General features: G+C 42.9%; 1 protein-coding gene and 1 long non-coding RNA gene across 2 annotated transcripts in view; one reads left to right on the forward strand and one right to left on the reverse strand.

Moving 5' to 3' along the window:
- MGAT3 (beta-1,4-mannosyl-glycoprotein 4-beta-N-acetylglucosaminyltransferase) overlaps nt 1–12,284 on the forward strand; it is a 53,718-nt gene that overhangs the window by 23,409 nt on the left and 18,025 nt on the right. The gene's annotated exons all lie outside the window — the stretch shown is intronic.
- The window catches only part of LOC125435793, a 48,958-nt gene continuing 47,414 nt past the window's right edge, over nt 10,741–12,284 (reverse strand). Inside the window, exon 3 of the long non-coding RNA XR_007244922.1 lies at nt 10,741–10,850. This is a non-coding gene — a long non-coding RNA (uncharacterized LOC125435793). The remainder of the gene's footprint in view (nt 10,851–12,284) is intronic.

The following is a 12,284-nucleotide window of genomic DNA, read 5'->3' on the forward strand; positions in this document are numbered from 1 at the left end:
TATCAAGCGGTCATTCCGCACATGCAGAATAATGCACTTTCAAACTGCTTTCAGTGCTCTTTGAAGCTGTGCGGAAGAGCAAAATCCACTTGAAAACAGTTGTGAAAGTGGTTTGAAAACACATTATTTTGTGTGTGCGGAAGGGGCCAAGGAGGGAATTTCCTGGAGCAGTTAGTAAGAATCAAGATTTTGCTTACGGATGAGGAAACAGTCAATTAGGAGTCAGTTCTCTGAACTTCAGTGGCCCTCTGAATCCTTACTTTAAGAACATAGTCTATCATGTGTCTGTGAGAAACCACATTTTAGATATCAGAAATATAGCAGGATTGTACTGACTGTTTCTTCTGGTGATATTTTCAAAAGGCAGTTATTTTAGTTATGTATTTCATGACTGTCCAGAGGTTCTCTGGAAGAAGCTGTGGGGGTATTCCTTGAGTCGTGCCTCAACATAATTAGAGCAACATCTGAACAAGGAAAAATTATAAATTTCACCATTAGAATAACCATTTTATGACTGGCATGGCCAGTCAGTACAAATCAGTGGCTTATTAGTTCACACACTATGGCAGTGGTGGTGAACCTATGGCACAGGTGCAAGAGGTGGCACTCAGAGCCCTCTCTGTGGGCATGCGCAAACAGAGCCCCCCCCCCCCCATCTAGGCTGGCCTGGGCCACTGGGCTCAATTATTAGCATTAAAGGTAGAGAAAAAGCTGGTTTTCTTCTCCTCCTTCTCATCTTCCTTCTTCCATAGTAGCGAAAATCTTGCCTTGTAGTTGCCCTTTCCAGCAACTGCTATTCAGAGATGAACTGTCTCTGAATACTGAGGTTCAATTTTATCATCCCTGTTAATAGTTATTGATAGACTTTATTCTTTGTGAATTAGTCTAATTGTTTTTTTAAACTTGAGGAAACTTCTATATCCTGTCAGGTTCGAATCTAGCAGTATTTCAGTGACCAACAAGATTTTTGGGATATAAGCGCAGGTTTCAAGAATTAATTATTTGTATTGTGAAAAAAAGGACTTTCTTTTCTCTATCCTGAATATTCTGCCCACTGACTTCATAGGTTCTTGTATTATTTGCAGGGAGGTGAGGGGGTTGTCCACTTTCTCCATACCATACATCATTTTATAAGCCTCGGTCCTCTTCGGTAAACTGTTGTCATCTTTTAATGCTGATATACAACCAACAGCTCAATTCACTGCGTGTGAAAGCTCTTGACTGATTTCATCCCTCTAAAGTCAATCGGGCAAAACTGGCTTTAAGCTCAAGTGGTGAGTTCTGGTTAAGAATGATATCTGTCTTAGTCCTTTTGCCCCTTGAATGTTTGTTCTCCTGGTTGTGTATTTCTTTAGTCCATACCTCCTGCAGCAGCGATCTGAAAGTAATTCCACTGAATACAGAATAGAGCATTTGCTGTGTATGCACAGTCAACTCCAGGAGGCACTTTCTCAACATAGTCAGTGTGGTTAGGGCTCAAGGATAGACCAGCTTTGTTGTTCCTAAACGGCACTTCAAATTCATCGCTCATGAAAGTATTTTGAGCGCTCCTAATCATAAGAGTGGTGCTTAAGTATGAAAACTAGCCCTTGTTTTCCCATTACACAGTTGTGGGGGGTAGGGGTGGGGAGAGATCTTAGGCCAGGAAATAGCTGCTTCTCTCCATGGCATACTGAAATTGGTCTAATGTCAGTTTACATATATTCAGCTTGAATCCTTTTTAAGGCCCTGGCTTCTTCAGCCATCTCCCCCCCTCCACCCCAAGCTTGTGTGCCAATTTCAGCTATCTTGTCCTTTCCCCCTAAAAGAATAGAGAAGATACCATTTAATCTGCCAAACTTTGCTTGTGAATACAGTAGGGTACCCAACCTCCAAGTGGTACCACGAGATCTCTGGCTATTACAGTTGATCTCTAGATGACTCAGATCAGTTCTGAGAAAATGGCTGCTTGGGAGGGGGTGGTGTCTATGGCATTATATCCTGCTGAGGTCCTTCCCTTCCTCAGACCCACCCTCCTCAGCCTCTGCCTGAGCTGGCAACCCTAGAGATCACAATGTGTTTCAAAATGTTTACTTTAAGCTTGGAATGCCTCTTTTCAGAGTATGTTGTTCATCTTAGTATTGCTGAGCAACTACTAATCTGGTCTCCTGCAGTTTTGTTTATTTAGGAGATTTATACCCAACCTTTCTGTTTTAAATAATACTCAAGGCAGTACTATGGATCTAGATGCTATTGGAAAGGTCTCTCTACTCTGACCGTCAAATAACTGAGGGCATCGTTGGCAAGGCTGCGCCGCGCGTTGCCGGATTCCAGGTGAGGGGTGACATTTTTCCAGAATTGCACCTGATCTCCAGACTACAAAGTTCAGTTCCCCTGCATAAAGCTGTCAGCTTCAGAGGGTGCTCTCTATTCTGAGTTCACTCCTCCTTAAACTCTACCTCCAAATATCCAGGAATCCTAACCCAGAGTTGGTAACTCAAGCTGCCCCTTATCCCAGCAGCAGTAGATCAGGTGGGTTGTGTTAACCTCAGCCTAGAACACATTAGTCCCTCATGGTTTGGCTAAGCATACAAATGGGTTTGCTGCTGGTGGTTTTAACGGGGGTGAGTGGGAACAGCAGTTACATAATGTTGGGGATGAGGTGATTTTGAGGGCCTTGTCAAAATTTGGAGGGGGGGGGAGGAAATGAAGAATAAATGAAGGGTGGAAAAACAAATAAGGCCACTTCTTCCCTCAAGTAAGACTCCTTGAAGCAAATGTAATGTTCTCTCCCCTGCCGCAATTGGATTGTGATTGGAGGAATGGTGGGGTGAGAGTGATTCCCCCATCCACTCAAATGTGGAGTCAGATTTCTCTCTCTCTGTTAGTACTAAAGGGAGGGGGAAGGAATGCTTTTTGCATAGGGTTGGCTCATCACCAGGCATTCATTGATGAAGAGAAGGAGTCCTGAGCTGCCAGGCAGGGACCCCCCTGCACACTGAAAGGGAAAGGGACGAAGGACAAGGGGGGGAGGGAGGGAGGGAGACTGCACTGCTCTGTTCCAAAATAGTAATTGAGCTGCTACTGTGGGAAAGCAAGGCTGGTGTCAAGCCTCCAATAGAGTAAGGACCAGGGTGTGTGCTCCCCCCCCCTTGGGCTTCCGCCTTTTGAGCAGGAATCCTGACATGAGGGCTGTAGCAGTTTTGCTCCTGAGTTCTTTGGAAATAGCTTCTTGGAGCATTGCTCCTGGAAACCTGCAAGCCAACAAAACATAATTAGAAAAACTACTTTGCTTTCTAAAAACTGTGTTTTAAAAAAAAAACAGTCGGAGAGAAAAATACAGAATCCCTTGCAGAAACATATTCTAGGAAAGAATGTGGTAGAATGGCGAGCTCAACGAAGAGGGTCTTTAAACAAAGTTATTTTCCCCCTGTTGGAATTCTTCTTTGTGACCTCTGGGCAGTTAAACCGTACTTATCTCAAAAGGAAGTTGCTACTGCAATATCTAAATGGCTGATGTGAGTCTCCATAACAATCCATTAAAGCAAAGCTGTTTATGTCCTTTGAAAAGCAAGTATGTCTGTGTCTCCATTTATCGGCATTCCTTAAAAAGCAAGACATTAAACAAACAAAGGTAGGTTGAAAGCTTTCCTGAAAGCAGATAAGGAAGAGGATGTGTTGTTTTGTATTTTTGTGAAGCTATATGGCCAGTCCATAAAATGCATTGCAAAAATAGTGCAAACATGTTCAAAGGAGAAACAGCAACAGAATAGATGTGTTCTCAGCCTATAGTGGCCTTTTGAAGCTATGTATTGCAACCAAAGGCTGATTCATCCGTTAATATGCCAAAGGAGAAATTACAAGAGAGAATTGGTTTCTATCCTGATGTCTTGCCTGGAAAACAGCATTGATTGGATTCAAAGTCACCCTAAAGGAGATGGAAGTTGCGGATCACAGTCTCCAAAAAGACAATTACAGCCATGGGGGGTGGGGGTGGAGTTCAGATCCAGGACATGTGGGAAGGCATAAGGATTTAATATTTCTCCTCTTTCGTACTTGTGCTAAACAAAAATGAGCCCCTCTCCCAATGTTGCTGTTAGCTACAGTGAAACCTCGGTTTTCGTTGGTAATCCGTCCGAAAAGAATAGATGAAAACTGAGGCAAACTTTTCCATAGGAATCAATGTAAATCCAATTAATCCATTCTAGGCATTCCAAAAAACATACCAAAAACACATTTTTTGGTGAATAAACATAGTGTTTAATGCTGAAACAAACAATAACAACTGTTATTGTAACAATTGTTATTGTAACAAACAATAAAACTAGTGCCAGCTTCAGAGCCAGTGGACCAATGTCGCACCAGAAAGCTGTTCAAAGAGGTCTGTTTCTGATGCCTCTTTAAGATTTGTCTGAAATGGGGTAAGACATTGTCATTAAACAAGTTTCAGACACGGCCTGCAACAGCTTTGTCCAGGTGATTTTTCTCCACAAACCCCAGCACCTTACTGCAAATCGATGAAAACCGAGGCAAATCGATGAAAACCGAGACAAATTTTTCACAAAAAAAATCGATGAAAACCGAAGGCAAAGAAAACCGAGGTTCCACTGTATTTAAAGGCACAAAGACATGTAGTGAGCAGCAGAAAAGTAAAATACCCTTCTCACTGCATTTTCTGCATCCTACGCATGCTTTCAGGAGAGCTTTGATGATGTGTTCCTGCATTGCAGGGGGTTGGACTTGATGGCCCCTGGGGTCTCTTTCAACTCTATGATTCCCAAGGCTGCTTTTTTTCTAGTATCAGCATCCTCTAGGGTTGTGATACACATGCTTGCATGGAAATGTGGGGGGTGAAGCCACCTTCTTCAAATGATGTGGCCAGATCCATGCATGTTGGAGTCTCTGCATTCTGTTCCTCCATGTTACTAATCACCCATGAATCCCTGGTATTGTCAGCTGGAAGACATGAAGGCATGGTCTGCTTTGGCCAGCCAAAAGTGAAGCCTTGTGTCTTGTACTTTAATAGTGATTAATACCAGTAATGGCACAAGAGGGGAGAAATCACTGCAAAATCCTAGGCTGTCCATTGCTTTCTCCTGCATGGGCAAACATGACCAAGATGCACTGAAAAAATACACCTTTCCCAAAGTATTGTCTAATCTTGTCCTAAGTATCACTTATAAGCTAGTTGTTCTTGATCCTGGTCACATAGTACCCATATGATAGATATATGAGATGGATGCATCACCAGAAGCATAGCTTGACCATACTATTCCATGCCTCCTCTCAAAAATTGCAGAGTTGATGCTTTATTGTATTTAACTGGGAAAAGGCATTCTGGGACGGGAAGATAAGTTCGAGGAAGGGATGTTTATGTGAAGAAATTGGGGTTTGGAGGGTATGAAAAAACAGCTCTTTTCTTCAACTAGGAAAGGAAGATCTCACCTTATTGAAGAAACCTTAACTGACCAACCAACATAATAACGGGAGCAAATATTTTTAAAGAAATATATTTTCGTTGTTTTCAGAGAATGCTGTGTGGTGGAACATCATCTTAGAAGAGGCATTCTGCCTTCTTACATTGGAGGGGATGCCTCTTAACATGGCAGTTGCCTTATAGTGTGTTCTGTGAGGACTTGTATTTTTAAAAAGAGCTGTAAATAATCAGCTGCCTGACAAAATGATGTTTTTTGCTCCATCAAAGTATATTTAATCTCTTTGATTGCAGGTTGAATGGAAAAATATAGGAATTGTTTCAGCATAGTTAGTTGCAAACTACAGGTGAGACTGAAAACAAAGGATATATTTATTTGAAGGAAGCATTGGTGGATTTTGCTCTTTTTGGAACTGAATCCAGGGCTGCTTCTGGATGGGGAATTTCTCCTGCATGGAAAAAGAGGAAACCACCAGATTAAAGGGAAACATCTACATTATGTCCTGCTTATTCTAAGTCCATCTCTTTAGACCTGGCATTCATGGGTGTTTACCAGAATCACAGATGGGTGCATTTCTGGCAAATCTGATGTTTACAAGTGCTTTGTGAACCTTTGCTTATCCAAGTCCATTTCTTTGGATCATCTTGTTATGCTGGCAAAATGTCAGCGCTGCTCATTTGTCATGGATACAGGTCCAAATTAGATTTTATGTATGTCTGGTGCAAGTAGGGCCATGGTTGCTCTGACACAACTTGTGCCAGATGTAACATCTAGTTTGGGTAACGTTTTGAAAGATACTGTTTTATTTTCAGAAATGTGCACCTAACAAAATCTCTAATGCTGTTGTAGAAAGGGGAAAACAATTCACATCATCACCACAGATCCTATTTCCATTTGAAATAGTAGTTTTGATCCCTGTGCTGCTGTCAGGGGAAGACCCCGCTCTTGCAAGTGACTTAGCAGAAGAGACCTTGCTGTTGAGAGAAGATACCTTGTGTCAGAGGAAGGCACTACTTTTAGCAGAACAAATCCATGCGATCCAGTCTCCTGGGGTTTTCCCTTCAATTGCAGGCAATGGCTAGTCTCCATGACATCACAGAACTTCCTGCCTGTAAGGTCACATCATTTTGAAAGACTGTTTTAAACTCCCCTCCCCCACCACCAAGGATGAGCAAGTGTACACTCCCATCATGGGAGTCCCATGCCAACACATTCATCAGGCCCTTGGGTAATCATTGGAAATATTATTTTTCCTGCTGGAGATAAAATGAAAAGGAACATCTGGATTTTCTTAATCATCTTGGGCTAGCTTACGGTTGCAAATGGATGTTTGAGGCTCTTGAAAAGTATTCTGTTTCTGAGTTGGATGTATTACTTTTTTGGGACAACTCCTTTCATCTAATTGCCCACCAAAGCAACAGTACACAAACATTTGAGTGACAGAGGGGTGATCTTGAGGCATAAAGTGGTAACTGGGCAATCTCATGTTAGACCAGATTTTCCCCAGGTAAGGAAGAGCCAAAAATGATTCAGGAGCTTTGTCTCAACTGTAGTCACTCAGCTTCCAAGCAGAACTGTAATGCCTAGTGAACAAACCCGCAATCGCGTGTGTTTTCTTGATTATCTGGGAATGAATCCAGGATGGTATAAATGACTTGGCAGTTCTAAACAATAAAATGGAGCCAGCCTGGGGAGCACTGATATGTGCCATATTCAGCCGGAAGCTTTCTGCTAGGAATGAAGACTGTAAGCCCTGGCTCTCCTCTTAGACGAGGCAGATTCCCAACTTTGCTTCCCACATACAATAGAGCTATCAAGTGAATGGCTTTTCAGAGTTAACTGTTTTTAAACCAAGGTATAAACTAATTTACAGTTGATGTGTTGATTCAGGGGATCCTTTGCAAATACTGGTGTGGGGTGGTTGTTGTTTTTTGTTTCTGCCTTGGAAAAGTAGGATAAATGTGTTGCCACAACTGCACGATGCATTGGAAAGTCCATGTGCAGAGCTCAGTGGTTAATTTTTTTTACTTGCTGGGTTTGGATTGGTACTGCAGCATGAAGAGAAGAGGGCCTGTAAGCCTTCCCCCTGTGCTGTTCATCACTAATGGTCCTGGGAAGTACTATTTGTCCGATTGGGAAAATGTTTCTCTACTGATACCACTACATGTGCATTTTCACAACAGGTCAAACGGTGTTCTGCAGAGGTCATTTTTGAATTAAAGGGAATACTGTTGTGGGTGGGCAGGGAAACAAGAAAAACAAGAGAACTGCATCCTCTTGGGGGGGGGCGTTAGGCTACCTAGTGAAGTGGACAAGGGCCCCTTCCGCACATGCAGAATAATGCACTTTCAATCCACTTTGAAGCTGGATTTTGCTGTGCAGAATAGCAGAATCCACTTTCAAACCATTGTGAAAGTGGACTGAACGTGCATTATTCTGTATGTGTGGAAGGGGCCTGGCTGCACTTTGCTCCAAGGAATGTATGACAAGCATCCCTGGAATGAGAAAGGGAAGGCATGCACTCAGGGTCACCAATGGGATGCCACCAAAGATGATTTCAGCTGCTGGTGACCTCAGTTGCTCTGGAGGAGCATCCAGCCCAGTGGCCTGCTTCCATTGCTCTGTAGAACTCACTGGGAATAACTGAGGATGCAACCGAGCCAGTCTCGGTCTGCTAGAGCCCTCTTCTGGGTTCTGTTTTCTGGCTGCACAACAGCGGAAGAGAATGTGGGCAATTGGCTTTTGGCAGTCTCTCCTGGAGCAGGTGATCATTAAATTGCTAATAACTGTATCACAGGTGTGTAATTTTTTAACTGGCCAGATTTCTTTTGACATCATTAAGTGTTGCTGTGGTAAGATGGTCTGCACTGTTGGCCCAGCTTCCCTAACATCACTGCATCACAAAGCAATGTTTCTGCTGTCCCGTCCCGGCACTCTTTCTCCAGAACAAAAAGTTGATTTTTCACATTCTTGGCTAGGGGGTGGTGGTGAGTTGCAGGGCTGCCAATAGAGGTTGTGGAAGAGTCAACCAATGAACCTCCAGGGAGGTTGGCCTGGCTAAGAATCACATGTTCAAATGTCTTGTGTCCTCCATGATCCCTGTTGATAAAGATGTTCTGGGAGTTCCAAGCCTGGAATTTATAAGCTGAGTTAGGATCAGCACCATAGAGAAAGTGGGTGTAAACCTTTTTCACCCACCTGACCTGAGACAGACTAGGGAAGCTGTTATTTGGCCCTCGATGACCCTTGTGTTTAGGCCATATGATGGATCCTACCACCCCACTGAGCAACACTGGGAGCCTTCTTCCAATGAAAAACAACCATTTACATTAAAGGAAGGCTCCTTAATCTGAAGGAGGGCTTCTGATTTTGCCATTGGAGTAACAATAGGCTTCAGCCACTTCTGTATACATTTCCCAGAGGGTAGCTCAGGTCACCAGAGCAGGGGAGGTCGGGTTTAAGACCCTTCTGCCCATGCTTGCCTGGGAATTAGTTTCTGAGCCCGCGACTCCTAGGGAATTGCTGTTTCCATGTGGAACCCCAGCGGGAGAATTTGGAAGGCTTTTCACCACTGTAATGCTGCAAAAGGAGAAAGTGCACGACCAAATTCTTCTCAGTTGTTTCTGGTATCCCCAGTTACTTTTGGGGTGTGAAAGCGATCTTTTAGGGTCTTTGCTCTTGCTGTTTTGCCTCCTTTGTGAGATTTGACCTGTGTTTGCGTGCATTCTACCTTTTTTTTAACACGTGAGGGAAGAATGTTTACCTACTTTACCTAATGGACTTTGTTCTCAAGCACCTGTGATTCAAGATCATTTCTTACATTGCAGCATTGATCGGAGGACACAAAGTCTGTCTCTTCTTGCCTCACCCAAGGACTCCTTGGTATGTGAGAATGTGGAGGTGACTGGAGGGAGGGTCTTTTGGGTGCTGAAAGATGCAATTGAATTGCAAATCTAGGGGTGCTAGATTAGAAGCAAATGGCATTTGGGGGCTGGATATACCTGCCAGCACTTCCACTTCTCCCCTCCCCTCTTTCCCCTCCCCTTCAGGGAGGGTGGGCCTAATCCAGACGACGCCCCCCTTTGTCCTCTTCCCCCAGGGTGGGTGGGCCATGACCAAATGATGGCCCCCTCCTTCTCCCCTCCCCCCCTTCTCCCTAGGGTGGGTGAGTCACGTTCTCTTCCAGCCTTTGCACAGACCCCTGGTTTCAGGGATCTCTCCTCCAGAATGCTCTTTGGTTGCTTTCTCTCACGAAGATGCAAGTATTCAGTACTCTTCCTCCTCTCTGGGAACAGAAATAGAAGTTTTTGTAATATGTTCCCTCCTTGAGCACCTTAGCTGTAAGGTAACTGTGTCAGTTTGTTTTGTTTGCAGAAGGAAACTAATGAAAGTCTTGTAACACATTTACAGATGTACAGGTTTATTGAAGCTGAAATCTTTGTGACTTAGTGCACTTTGTCAGATGCATGAAGTGAACAGATGCCCATACTGCAGGATGTATGCACAGCAGAGAGAATGGGTTGGGAGGAATGAACTAATGGAAGCAAGTGATTGCCACTCATGGCGTGGAGGTTGAGGGCTATGTCTGGGCCAGATAAACAACATTTTTTCACGTTTCAGCCCAAATGGGAGCGAGTGATAATCACTGTTACTGTTCTTAGAGCACTTGCTAGATCAATTCAAAATAAGTCCCCTGCTGAAATACTGACTAGAGCAGTAATTATGTTATTAGACTAACTTCTTTTGGTATACAATATTGCCTTGACTCTCTCTCTTTTGTTGACAAGAAGGGAAGCAGGGTGTAGTGATTAGTGTGTTGTTGAAAACCAGGGTTTGAATCCCAATTTGGCTATTAATTCCTAGCTAATCTGTTTCACAAGGTGGTTGCTTTAGATGCAACTCTCAGTCCTGTATCTACCCAAAACGGAGACAACCCTGAATGAGAGATGGTGCCTCTTAAAAAAGGTTATGCGCAAAAGAGTTTTTCAAAATTACTTTGCATAACTGTAACTTACATGTGAATTAAAGACAGGTTCTCCCTTTTTATTGATGTGGTGAAAACCCTTGTCTTCCTTCCAAGTAAATAACATATATTAAACCTGTATGGAAATGCCAAATCTGGATCAGCAAAGTTCTGAACATTGCATTGACTGGGCTACAGATAGAAAATTCTGTACATTTAGCCTCAGTGTTCAGAAAGCAAAGAGATGTTGAAACCTGAATCAGCTGTTTTTTCAATAAAGTTGCTTAGGCCAGAAGTATGCTACATGTGACAAGCCCTATGAATATAAAACTTGTAAATGGAAGTATGTTCCTGGATACTTACGCCATGTAGCAAACTGGAAGCAGGCTCCCCTTCTCACAGAGAAAATACCAACGCAGTTTATGCTGTGAAGAATGTTCAGTGTTCATATAACCCAGTCATGGATTTTCAACCTAAAAACAAAAGCCACGTCATATTTTTTTTTACTAGGAATAAGAAAAACAATGGGCAAGCATTTTTCTCCAGAAATCTGCCTCAGGGTGGATTTTTTTTAAAAAAATGCAAAAGGAATTCTGGAGAGCTCAAAACCTTGCAAATCGTTATGTGTCATTTTGGTTGGTCCTGATAAAAAGTATTATGTGACTTGTATATTTGGATTCTGCTTTAGACCATTGAGACTGCCACGCAGCAACCTCTTTCTTATGTTCATCCTGTCCTTTTGAACAGCCACCAAGAAGCTTCTAGTACTCACTCGTAATTTGTAGAAATAATCCAGGAAGGGGGTTCAGTTGTTGAGATGGTAGCTCCTAGCATGTGTTTTTTTTCTATACAAGATTGCGTTTGGAGGAGAGTTTAGGCTTTGCCATCAAAGTAGGCTTCCACTTTGGAGGTCTATCACCATTTTGGAACTTGAGTGGCAGCTTGTGAATCAAGAAATTCCTTGTTAAAATCTCTGCTCAGCCATAAAACTAGGCAAACCATTTTTACACCTCCTCAGCAAAAATAGGATGAATAAATAAATATATCCTGGCTGGTTGTAAGGATTATTGAATGGTTTGAGTGTGTATGGAAAAGCAGTGATAATAGAACCAAAATAACCTGGCAAAACATTTCCCATGGTGCCTTTTTTGGCTGGAAGCTCATGTGTATTCCTTAAGGTTGCCAACTCCGGTTTGGGAAATTCCTGGGGATTTGGGGGCTAGAACCAGGGGAGGGTGGGATATGGGGAAGAGTGGAACTTCAGCAGGGCATAGTTCTGTAGACTCAATTCTTCAAGGCAGCTGTTTTCTCCAAGGGAACTGATCTCTTTTCTGGAGATCAGTTGTAATTCTGGGAGATCTCTAAATTCCATCTGGAGTTAGTCTCTCCTGTTATTCCCTAACTACCATCCTGTTAGTCCCTAACCATTCAGCTGATAGTTTGACTCATGCAAATGACAAGCTTCTGTTTGGCACTGGACAAACTGAACTAATTCCTTAGAAGCACACAATCCCCTTCCTGCATGGAAATGAAGACATTACAGATAACCAGAAGGTTATATATCTTTTAAATAGCCAAAGCTACGAGTTGTTGGAAGCGGTGGCTAAATTTTTAGATGCTGTTATTTTAACTCGTCTGAAGTTGTAAGGGCTGTTGTCTTGTGGTGTTGATGTTGATGCTGAACTATTTATATGCCATTAAAGGTATTCGATTCGAACCAAACTGATTCCTTGGGATATAATTTAATTTCAAAATGCAGCAATGGTGGTGGTTGTGAAGGGGGGTTCTTCAAACGACTTAGGGACCTGGTGCTGGAGAATGGTGGGATTTAATTCTGCATGCTGAACCCATTTCCTTGATTGAAACTACCTCCTCTTGATATCTTTAAACTGGAGTAGGTTGGGAAA

This window comes from Sphaerodactylus townsendi, linkage group LG06 (genome assembly GCF_021028975.2).
Source record: "Sphaerodactylus townsendi isolate TG3544 linkage group LG06, MPM_Stown_v2.3, whole genome shotgun sequence".
NCBI classification, from domain to species: Eukaryota; Metazoa; Chordata; class Lepidosauria; order Squamata; family Sphaerodactylidae; genus Sphaerodactylus; species Sphaerodactylus townsendi.